The sequence below is a fragment of the Schistocerca americana genome, chromosome 5 (genome assembly GCF_021461395.2).
Source record: "Schistocerca americana isolate TAMUIC-IGC-003095 chromosome 5, iqSchAmer2.1, whole genome shotgun sequence".
Classification (NCBI taxonomy): domain Eukaryota; kingdom Metazoa; phylum Arthropoda; class Insecta; order Orthoptera; family Acrididae; genus Schistocerca; species Schistocerca americana.
The window spans coordinates 707,079,666-707,092,727 of record NC_060123.1 but is presented as its reverse complement, the minus strand read 5'-3'; the positions used below and the strand labels follow the sequence as shown (position 1 = coordinate 707,092,727).

Sequence of the window (13,062 nt, the reverse complement as noted above, 5' to 3'; positions counted from 1 at the left end):
AATATTTCATTTACAGTTGGTAGTTCAAAAATGTTCAAATGTGTGTGAAATCTTATGGGACTTAACTGTTAAGGTCATCAGTCCCTAACAGTTGTGTAGTTGATCAGGGTTTTGTGACACTAGATATTGAGCTACACCAAAGGACATTATAGTGTCTGGGATGGCGGATGGAAAGTGACACTTTGTGGGTGGTGAAATGGGTTCTTTCCTTGGCTCAGTGGATGAAGTGCGAGTGAAACATTAGTGGTTCCACTATCAGTCATTCACTGACACTGTGACGCCGACACAGTCTTCTCCTTATGAATTATCTCATTGTGTTATTAACAAGTGGCTACGGTGTGGCGCAGAGGGCTTCATCCCGGAGTTGAACCAGCGACCCGCAGGTTTGGTTTCTTCTGATGAAGTTCATCAAACTCTAGGTTTGGTGAGGCCACAGTCCCTTCAAACTCACCATCCACCAGGGTAAGTACCACAACAACTTCATTCTGGTAATATCTGGGATGGCATTTACTGTGTTGACCTATTGGCACATTACTGACATCATCTTCTGTCGAGGAGCATAGTGGCTAAGCCAGGGCAGCAAAGTATGACATCTGCTGACTAACCATCAGTCCAGGTGATGTTTCTTTGTCTCTTCTTTCTCCCCTTAAAAGAGCGCCCTCATGCCTGTTTTTTGGAGATATTTATTCAGTGTTTCCGCCAATGTCGCGAAGTTTATAGAGCAGTGACTGACTCTTTGGTAATTCATCTATGCTTTCCATGTTGGGCAGAAATGTGACCAATGTCGACACCTGCGCTAGCTTTCCTTGTTTTACATCTATGCTGGCATGGTCGGTCACTGCCCTGTCATCCTCCTCCGCATGGCCAGATATGTCATGTATGTGTGTTCAGTATGATGACAAGTCCTGCAGCACTGGCTGCTGATGTGCGAACTGCACTGGACATTGCTCTCCTTAGAAGCATTGCCCATCTACTAGGCCACTGATCTGTCGAAGTGCTGACTGCTGGTGTGCAAGCTCTGATGGTCATCGGCCTCATTATTCGACTGCTGCTGCTTCCAAATATTGTGGTTCAACACGTCAATGTCTCTAAACTGTTCAGTTAACCTACACTACGTCTTTACATATTTGTCTACCGGATCTCTGTTTTGAACAACCATAAGTAACACACAATTATTATATGCCCTACAGTTGTATCTCCGGTTTCTCCTTTCTGTTCTCCTGCCATTTTACACTGCATTGCTTAAAAGGGCAGACTTAGTTCACAATCTGTTCACTTTTGTCCTGTGTGCAATTAATAACTCATCTTTTGCAATTATATGGCAGAAAAACAGAGTACTTAAATCTTCTAATAATCTATTCCTGCATCATAATATACTTTGACAGTGTTACTACACGCATTATCTCAATGTACCTACCATACCTAGTAAATCTAGTAACTGGTTTCCCCGCTTTAACTAAAATCATTTTCTTACTTCTCAGCAGAACATATCTGTTATTCTAAGTGTCTGTTTTAGCTTCACATTTCGTCCTAATTCATTTAACTAAAAATTTACTTTTTACTTTCATTTATAGCCGGACAAAATTATTACAGTTTCATCAATGAATGAACATTCTGCACAAGATTTTCAATCATTTGTACAAGGTCCCCCAGGCCTTTTTCTAAACCTGAGCACTATGTAACAATTACAAGCCCACACCACTTTCCAATCCTGCCTAGAACTCCAAAGATGTGTACACACTGATAGAGATCCTTGTGAAATCTCATGCAATATTTTTACATACGGACCATTCGCTCTCACTGAGTCCACATAAACAAGACAGAATAATTTCAAATAATAAAGCCACCAAATAAAGAAAGGAATACTCTCACAGGCAGCAGCACAGTAATGCATATAAATATATAACAGGGAAAAATTTAACATGTAATAAATGCAAGTTTCATATGGTGACCAGATTTTAAACTGCATAATATTTCCAGCAGCAGATACTATGAGTAAAATTTATTCATTATGGGCTGTAGATTAGCGCTGAAGGACCTATAAAACAGTAGGAAAATGAGACGATGGAATCAGAAGAAAATGAAAGATCCATAAGTTGCTTCACAGGGAGCATTTTGCTGCAACTGTTGGAAACTGGAGAAATAAATAAAACAGTAGATGAATGAATAACTTTGAGAAATGAAGTAAAAAGGTAGATGAGGCATCAGTGAAATAAAGCAACAAACCCCAAAACAAATAAACTGCAGAAAATGAAGCAGGCAAAAGGGAAACAAATATCTAAAAAAATGAGACTGACAGATAGTGTAAAATCTGTAAGCAGGGCACATTAAAGACTGAAGAAGCATGCATAACCAGAGGCTACAGGGAAGTTTAAGGGATGTTTAGAAGAAAGAGAAGAAGCTGTGCGAATATCAGAAGCTCCAGTAGCAAGTCAAACTACTAAGGAAAGGAAAAAAATGACAACTGAAAAGTGGAAGGAATCTAGAAAGGAGATGTACAAAGGAAATGAAGTTAAAAAGAAGGTGAAATAAATCAGAGATCGGAAATACGAAACTATAGGAAGAATTTGGCAGAGTACTGAAAAGTCTAAGTGGAAACAAGGCCACTGGAGAATGACAATCCCTTATAATTATTGACATCATTAGGAGAGAGAGCCATCACAAAACTATACCACCTGGTGTGCAAGACATATGAGAGAGGCAAACCACAAGAATCCAATAATTCCAATTCCTAAGGCTGGAACCATATAGATTAGATAATGATAAGACAGAGATGTAGGAACCAGGTTTTACATTGTAAGACATTTCCAGGGGCAGATGTGGACTCTGACCACAATCTATTGGTTATGAACTGTAGATTAAAACTGAAGAAACTGCAAAAAGGTGGGAATTTAAGGAGATGGGACCTGGATAAACTGAAAGAACCAGAGGTTGTACAGAGTTTCAGGGAGAGCATAAGGGAACAATTGACAGGAATGGGGGAAAGAAATACAGTAGAAGAAGAATGGGTAGCTTTGAGGGATGAAGTAGTGAAGCAGCAGAGGATCAAGTAGGTAAAAAGACGAGGACTAGTAGAAATCCTTGGGTAACAGAAGAAATATTTAATTTAATTGATGAAAGGAGAAAATATAAAAATGCAGTAAATGAAGCAGGCAAAAAGGAATACAAACGTCTCAAAAATGAGGTCAACAGGAAGTGCAAAATGGCTAAGCAGGGATGGCTAGAGGACAAATGTAAGGATGTAGAGGCTTATCTCACTAGGGGTAAGATAGATACTGCCTAGAGGAAAATTAAAGAGACCTTTGGAGATAAGAGAACCACTTGCATGAATATCAAGAGCTAACATGGAAACCCAGTTCTAAGCAAAGAAGGGAAAGCAGAAAGGTGGAAGGAGTATATAGAGGGTCTATAAAAGGGCGATGTTCTTGAGGACAATATTATGGAAATGGAAGAGGATGTAGATGAAGATGAAATGGGAGATACGATACTGCGTGAAGAGTTTGACAAAGCTCTGAAAGACACGAGTCGAAACAAGGCCCCAGGAGTAGACAACATTCCATTGGAACTACTGACGGCCTTGGGAGAGCCAGTCCTGACAAAACTCTACCATCTGGTGCGCAAGATGTATGAAACAGGCGAAATACCCTCAGACTTAAAGAAGAATATAATAATTCCAATCCCAAAGAAAGCAGGTGTTGACAGATGCGAAAATTACCGAACAATCAGTTTAATAAGCCACAGCTGCAAAATACTAACACGAATTCTTTACAGACAAATGGAAAAACTAGTAGAAGCCGACCTCGGGGAAGATCAGTTTGGATTCCGTAGAAACACTGGAACACGTGAGGCAATACTGACCTTACGACTTATCTTAGAAGAAAGATAAAGGAAAGGCAAATGTACGTTTCTAGCATTTGTAGACTTAGAGAAAGCTTTTGACAATGTTGACAGGAATACTCTCTTTCAAATTCTAAAGGTGGCAGGGGTAAAATACAGGGAGCGAAAGGCTATTTACAATTTGTACAGAAACCAGATGGCAGTTATAAGAGTCGAGGGACATGAAAGGGAAGCAGTGGTTGGGAAGGGAGTGAGACAGGGTTGTAGCCTCTCCCCGATGTTATTCAATCTGTATATTGAGCAAGCAGTAAAGGAAACAAAAGAAAAATTCGGAGTACGTATTAAAATCCATGGAGAAGAAATAAAAACTTTGAGGTTCGCCGATGACATTGTAATTCTGTCAGAGACAGCAAAGGGCTTGGAAGAGCAGTTGAATGGAATGGACAGTGTCTTGAAAGGAGGATATAAGATTAACATCAACAAAAGCAAAACGAGGATAATGGAATGTAGTCGAATTAAGTTGGGTGATGCTGAGGGAATTAGACTAGGAAATGAGACACTTAAAGTAGTAAAGGAGTTTTGCTATTTGGGGAGCAAAATAACTGATGATGGTCGAAGTAGAGAGGATATAAAATGTAGACTGGCAATGGCAAGGAAAGCGTTTCTGAAGAAGATAAATTTGTTAACATCGAGTATAGATTTAAGTGTCAGGAAGTCATTTCTGAAAGTATTTGTATGGAGTGTAGCCATGTATGGAAGTGAAACATGGACGATAAATAGTTTAGACAAGAAGAGAATAGAAGCTTTCGAAATGTGGTGCTATAGAAGAATGCTGAAGATTAGATGGGTAGATCACATAACTAATGAGGAAGTATTGAATAGGATTGGGGAGAAGAGAAGTTTGTGGCACAACTTGACCAGAAGAAGGGATCGGTTGGTAGGACATGTTCTGAGGCATCAAGGGATCACCAATTTAGTATTGGAGGGCAGCGTGGAGGGTAAAAATCGTAGAGGGAGACCAAGAGATGAATACACTAAGCAGATTCAAAAGGATGTAGGTTGCAGTAGGTACTGGGAGATGAAGAGGCTTGCACAGGATAGAGTAGCATGGAGAGCTGCATCAAACCAGTCTCAGGACTGAAGACCACAACAACAACAACAACAAGGCTGGAATTAGTTTAATAAGTCACAGTCATGAAATGATGACACAAATCATTTGCGGAAGAACAGAAAAACCAGTGGAAGCCAACCTTATAGAAGATCACTTTGAATTACAGAAAAATGTGGAAAGTGCAAAGCAATACTGATCTTACAAGATGGGTTAAAGAAAGATAAGTCTACATATATAAGATTTTTAGATATAGAGAAACCTTTTGACAATGTTGAATGGACTACACTCTTTGAAATTCTGAAGGTAGCATGTATAAAATACAAAGAGCAAAAGGTTATTTACAACTTGCACAAAATCCAGACTGCAGTTGTAAGAGTTGACGTGCATGGAAGGGAACCAGAATTTGAGAAGGGAGTTAAACAAGTTTGTTGCCTACCCCTGATGTTATTGAACTCATACAATGAGCAAGTGGCAAAGGAAACTGAGAAGAAATTGGGAAAGGAGTTAAAGTTCTGGGATGGCTAAGTATTTGGAAGAGCACGTGAAACAGAACAGATAGTGTCCTGGAAAGATGTTATGAGACAAATATTGTCAAATGTAAAAACAAGGGTAATGGAGTGTAGATGAATTAAATCAGATGATGCAGACGCAATTAGAATATGGAACCAGGCATTAAAGGTAGTACATAAGTTTTCATATTTGGCCAGCAACAAAAACATTGATTATAAATTGAAGTGTTAGGAAAGCTTCTGTGAAGGTGTTTTTCTATAGTGTAGCCCTGTAAGGGTGTGAAATGTGAACAGTAAACAGTTCACACAAGAAGAGAATGAAGTATAGAAAAGTGCTGAAGATTAGATGGATAGAGTGAATCACCAATGAGGTGGTGATGAGGTAGCAGAAAAAAATTTATGGCACAACTTAACTAAAAGAAGATTAGATTAGATTAGGTTTTTTGTTCCATAGATCCATGCTGAGGAGATGCTTGTGGAACATGTCAATTTTTCTTCTTTTTTTTTCTTTTTTAAAGCTGAAATAACAATACTAATAGTATGAATATATACAATACATCATTTGTTTCTATTAAAAAATTCATCAATGGAGTAGAAGGAGTTGCCCACTAGTAAGTCTTTCAGGCTTCTTTTAAACTGATCTTTATTTGTAAGTAAATTTTTTATGTTTGCTGGAAAATTATTGAAGACGAGTGTTCCTGAGTAGTGGACCCCTTTTTTAACTAAAGTAAGTGCTCTTAAGCCCTTGTGCGGGTCATTTTTGTTCCTGGTATTGTAAGTATGAACTGAGCTGTTTGTTGGAAAAAGAGATATATTATTTAGGACAAATTTCATTAAGGAGTAAATAAACTGAGAGGCAGTAGTTAGTATACCCAGTTCTTTGAAGAGGTTTCTACAGGACGTCTGCGAATTTACTCCACAAATAATACGTATTACATGCTTTTGGACTCTGAAAACTTTTGTTTGACTTGAAGAGTTACCCGAAAATATTATACCATATGACATTATGGAATGAAAGTAGGCAAAGTATGCAAGCTTTTTCATTTTTATGTTGCCTATGTCTGCTAACACTTGAATTGCAAATACCGATTTGTTAAGGCATTTCTGCAGTTCTGCGGTGTGCTCCTCCCAACTGAATTTATTATCAAGTTGTAATCCCAGGAATTTAAAGACTGTCAACCTCTTTATCTGCTCTTCTTCATACTTTATGCATATGCTGGGTGGAAACCTCTTACAGGTTCTGAATTGCATATAGTGAGTCTTTTCGAAGTTTAATGTCAGTGAGTTGGATTTAAACCATTTATTAATATCCATGAAAATACCATTAGCAGATCTTTCTAGAACTACACTCAACATACTATTTATTGCTATACTTGTGTCATCTGCAAACAAAATGAACTCTGCTTCTGGCATTGTAACTGATGAGAGATCATTAATGTACACAAGAAAAAGCAATGGCCCTAAGATGGATCTTTGTGGGACATCACATGTAATTTCTTCCCATTCTGATGATGACTGATGACTTAATTCACTAGTTCCTTGCACTGCCACCCTTTGTTTCCTGTTAGCGAGGTATGACTTGAACCATTTTGCAGCACTGCCCGTGACACCATAGAATTCTAATTTATTTAAAAGAATGTCGTGGTTTGTGCCTTTGACAAATCACAGAAAATACCTGCTGCTTGTAATTTGTTATTTAATGAATTAAGTACATTTTCCCTGTAGGTGTAAATAGCCTTCTCGATACCAGAACCCTTCAGAAATCCAAACTGTGTTCTTGATTATATGTTATTTGTGGTCAGATGGTTGAGAAGCTGCCTGCACATTACTTTTTCTAAAATTTTTGAGAATGCTGGCAAAAGTGAAATCGGTCTTTAGTTTGATGGTATATCTTTAACCCTTTCCTGAATAGAGCTTAACATCTGTATATTTTAGACAGTCAAGAAATGCCCCAGTTATAATTGACTGGTTACACAAGTAACTTAAAATTGTACTAAACTCACAAGAACATGCCTTAATTAACTCTGTTGACATTTTGTCGTACCCACTAGAATGCCTTGTTTTGAAAGATTTTATTATGGAAGTTATTTCTTTTGGTGAAGTGAGTGACATATTCATGTACCTGAAGCTATCCGTAAAGGCTAGTTTCAGATATTCAAGGGCATTATTTACAGATCCTGACAATGTCATTCTATCAGTAACGGATATAAAGTACTTGTTAAATAGATTTGCCACACTATGCCCATTGGTAACTAATGTGTCATCTACTCTTAATGCTATTTGCTCCTGTTCCTTTCTGGTTCTATCAGTCTCCTCTTTCACTATATCCCATATTGTTTTTATTTTGTTCCCTGACATTGCAATCTTCTTCTCGTAGTGCATTTGTTTAGATGTCCAAATTACTTTTTTAAATATTTTACAGCATTCCTTGTATTTAGCTAAATCATCAGCATTGGAGCCATTCTTGGTCGACAGATACATTTTCCTTTTTGACTTGCAGGAAATATTTATTCCTTTTGTAATCCATGGTTTTATTATAGACTTCTGTTTAATTTGAGTAACTTTTAGAGGAAAACAGTTTTCAAACATGGTACTGACATTGTTCATGAATGTGTTATATTTTTCATTCATGTCATGAGTACTATAAACATCTTTCCAGTTCATATTTTGAGCAGTTTTCTAAAACACTCAATTTGTAGATTGGATACATTCTGAAGCATCAAGGAATCTTCTACTTGATAATGGGAGAAAGTGTAGCCGGACAAAGAAGAAGACTATAGAGCGATGGAGGCTTCAATACAGTATGCAAGTTTAAATGGATACAGGTTGCTACACCAATGCAATGGTGAAGAAACTTGCACAGTAGGGAATAGTACTGACAGCTGCAGCAAGCCACATTTTGGATGGAGGATGATGACAATGACAACAAATTGCAATTTTCGCCCAACAGAGCACACTATTGCTATTGTTTCAATAATTATGACCACATTAACTTAAATGCTTATCTTTATTGCATATAACACACAATTCGTGGAATAGTAATAGTAAACCTGTTAAAAGCCCTTTTGTGATTTTGAGATGATTGAAGTCAAATGAGTGAAATGCACACAATTACGATGTAATTTCTTCCTCAAATAATTAATTTAAATAATGACTTTCAGAACAGGATAGATAGTTGACCTAACTTAGATGATGAAGCAGCAAGTATTAATTAATAGTCACAATCTATATCTTTACAAAAACAGTGTGACTTACTCTGAAAAATTAGAAAAAACGGGTAAAGCTGCCATTAACCTGAAGGTCAGTTTGAACACCACTGTGGTTCTATCAGAGATGGTCCTTCAATGTTTGAACTGATTTGCCCAGTCTGTTACAGTGGGACCTATGGCTTAACATGGATTCTGAACCACAATGCACCTCAGCATTTGACATAAATCAGCTTATGTAGAGTTACTAAAACAGGTAGGAGTGGCAAAATTGTCAGATGAAAAAGATGGGCAATTGGAAAGATGCAAGTTTTCTGGTGAGTTAATTCCAAAAAGAAGTACAAAAGTTCAGTAAGCATTCACAACCAACCTCCACCCAATGTAGTAAGGACGGGTAGAGAGTGTGAAATAGATGACAAGAATTAAAAGCTGATCTTAAGGAAATGAAGATAGAGGATGATAACCAGTCAAATAACAGAACAACTCCAATTTCAATTAATGGGACAGTTCTGATATAAGAAGAGAAACCAAATGATAAATTGCTTCCAGAGTTTTACTCATCATGGCAACGTTCAGCCCGTAACATTTTGTAAACCACTTCACGGCCAGTTACTGTGTTCATAGTGCAATAAATAACCTGTAAGATTCATAGTGAAAGAATGAAGGTAGGTCAGGCTTTCATGTACCACAGATGATGACGATGATGATTGGTTTGTGGGGCACTCAACTGTGCCTGTACAAAGTCCCAATTTTTACACAGTCCAATGTTTTACATAGTCCAATGTTTTTCACAGTACAATGGAGCCAATGTCGCAAATGATGATGGTGATGAAATGATGAGGACAACACAAACACCCAGTCCTTGGGTGGAGAAAATCCTGAACCTGGCCGGGAATTGCACCCAGGACCCGTGATCCAGAGGCAGCAATGCTAGCCACTATACCACGAGCTATGGATTATTGTACCACAGATGTTGAGGTCATTAGAGAGATTACTGCAAGGATGGGGGAGGAAACTGGCAATGCCCTTTCAAAATAACTCATCCTGGTATTTGGAGCCACTTAGGAAAATCATGGAAAACCTATATCTGGATGGCCAGATGTGGATTTGAACTGTTGTCACCTCAAATGTGAGTGCAGTGCACTAAACAGTGCACCACATAGCTCCATGATTCATAGAGGACCATCTGGAATAATACTGCATTATGTGAAAAGCTAGAGTTGCAAATCTTTTACATCTGTGGAACAAGGTTTTGCTCATACAAACAATGTCTGCGATGGTCTGTGGCTGAAGTAATTGAGGAAGATAGTGATCAAACCTCTCCGCTATTAGAATTCATTTTCCTTTATTTATACACATGGACAGATTAAAGATGCTCAGCTTTATTATGAAATGTTACATCTATCAATCTACATCTACATACATACTCTGCAAAACAATGAACAGTGAACGGCAGATGGCAGTTAAGCTTGGTACCACATGCTGTTGTTACAGGAAGAATGATTTCTTAAATGCTTCTGTGTGTCCTGTAATTAGTCTCATCTGGACTTCACAGTGTTAACAGGAAGAATATGTAGGGAGATAAAGAATAAGTCTCCATTCTTCACTTAACACTGGTTCTCAAAACTTTGTCAGCGTCTTCTGCAGGGTAACTGACATCTATCTTGAAGCGTCTGACAACTTCAGCTTTTTCAACATTTCTGTGACACTCCCCTGTGAGTCAAACAAACCTATGACAATTCATGCTGCATTTCTCTGTAAACATTCAATGTCCCTGTGTAACATAGCAAATTATTCCAGGTCTTTACACCTTACAGTGAGGTAAGCAATCTTAGACTGTGTCTAGCTGGGAGGAGAGCAGCTTTGTTTTTGTTCTCACTTCAGTGCAGCTGATGCTATCGCTAGTGAGAAAGCATGCTGGATTCACATCTGACCAGTTTCATTATGCACACTCCCTATGAATCTAAAGGAATAGTACTAAATTGTATTTGTTGTTTTTCATGCAACACATACACAGACTTTTATAGATAACTCTACTATCCTGTAAAAATATCCGATTGTTATCTCCATTACTTTTAGAGAGTCTAAACCATAAGCTTTTTGGTATTACAAAAAAGAGCTATGGATTGTAACCAGTTCATTTATAATATCAGCTGGAACTATAACCAAAAAGGTGTTCATATAATTTGTTTTCCTAGAATTTTCTTTGCTTCCATTAAAATAGCTTTCACAGAACAGTAACCATTTTTTAAAAAAATTATTATTTAATTATGATTCGTTGTGTGAGTGTTGTGGAGAGAGAAAGAGTCTGTATGGGGGATATATGCAAAATGTGGATGTTCTACTTTGTTAAAAAAACTATTCAAAATGTACACATGTGAAAATTCTTGTGCAAATCATGCATTATGTGTTGTATATAATAAAAGTCCAGACTGCATGATTTGTATAAAACCGTCCAGAAGAGAAGTTGGGTGTTAAATCAAGTAGTATTTCATTTCTGACTACAATTTGACTTTGGTTTATTGAAATTAAATTTTGTTTCATAAATTCAGAGTTTCTTTTACTAATTGATTTCTGTGATTCTATTGGATGACTTAGGGATTACCGCGAATCTTCAAGGGAACTGTTGCAATTGGCTGTCTAAATCATGAGCCAATAGGTATTCCACATTTCCTGCACTTTCTGTAGACCTTTGTGCTACAGTTCTGTGAGTCCAAAAGTTGCTTTGGAACCATTTTACTGTGTATATCAATGTGGAACCACACCACACAAATTTTTGTAAGGATAAAGAAAGATCTTATGTTCTATCAGTTCTTTTAACATAATTGTGAATTGTCTACAGTTTTAAACATTTCACTGGAAGTCTGGACATTTTAAGTAACCTAGCTTGCAAGTTAACAACATAATGAAAATAATAGTTGCCATATAGCGGAGATGCTGAGTCGCAGAAAGGTACAATGAAAAGACTGTCGGAAATTTAGCTTTCGGCCAACAAGGCTCCAGCTTCCAGAGACTGGTCATGGTGTGTGTGTGTGTGTGTGTGTGTGTGTGTGTGTGTGTGCGGTCTATTTTGACAAAGGCCTTGTTGGCCGAAAGCTAACTTTCCGACAGTTTTTTTGTTGTGCCTTCCAGCGACTCAGCACCTCTGCTATATGGTGACAAGAAACTATCCTTTTCATTATATTACAACAAAAACAATCCATTTTTGACAATTTAATGTGATTGGATACATTAAAAATCTACTCACCAAGCAGTAGCAGGACACACGTATAAAAGAAGGTTATAATAAGGCAAGCTCTTGGAGGTAGATTTCAGAAAAGTCACCCACAACAGCGTGTCGTAGGAGACTTAAAGGATGGGATGAGAACGAAAGACTGATAGTTGGAGACTGCAATGGACGAGATTTTAAAACCTGAAAGCTTAAAGGTGGGAGACAGGGTAATATGCAAGACAGAGATTACTGCTAAAATATCATGTACGAGTTAATAAGAGTGAGAAGTTAAGTGCATTGTACATAACAGAGGTGGGAGGGTTATGGTGAAAAATTGACAAGTGAGAAAATGAAAAATGTAGAAAACTAAAATGAAGTGAAGAAAGGAGTAGTTACAGTGATGAAATGTAAATTATGGCCAAGTAGGTGGCAAGAACCAAGGACATGTTGTGTAACTAGTTCCCACCTGTGGACTTCTAAGAAACTGGTGACTGGGGGAAGAAGCCAAATGGCATGGATGGTTAATCAGGCACAAAGGTCATGACTGTCATGTTGTAGAGCATGCTCTGCAATATGATACTGTGTGTTTCCAGTATACACCATCTGCCTACACCCATTCATCCTAAATGATAATTTGGTGGTAGTCATGCCGATGTAAAAGGCCGAACAGTGTTTAGGTAACAGCTGGCATATGATATATGTTGTTTCACATGTGCCTCCCTTTGATAGTATATGTTTTGCCTATTACATGGCTGGAATAGGTGGTGGTAGGGGGGTGCATAAAGCAACTCTTGCAGTGGAGACAGTCACATGTGTGGGAGCCATAGGGTAGGGAGGAGATGGGTGCAGAATGAGTATAGGGTCAAGAAAGAATATTTACTGAAGAGATTGGGAGGGCGACAAAAAACTATTCTAGGTGTGGTGGGCAAAATCTCACACAGGATGGAATTCACTTCGGGACATGATTTTAGGAAGTCACAGCCTTGTCGAAGTAGTTGATTTATACATTCCAGACCAGGAAAATACTGTGCTCCAAAGGTGTTTTTTGGAGGGATCAGCAGTACCAGGATTGGATGTGATGACCCAGGAAGTCCGCTTTTGAACTATGCTGGTGGGGTAATTATGCCCGGTGAAGGCTGGGATCAGAATGTTGATGTATTGCTAAAATTTTAACAAGTCAACCTTACC

The 13,062-nt window shown here is 38.0% G+C and overlaps 1 protein-coding gene across 1 annotated transcript in view; it reads right to left on the bottom strand.

Annotated features, from left to right (window-relative positions):
* Nucleotides 1–13,062, bottom strand: part of LOC124615910 (zinc finger protein 442-like) — a 363,598-nt gene that overhangs the window by 84,926 nt on the left and 265,610 nt on the right. The gene's annotated exons all lie outside the window — the stretch shown is intronic.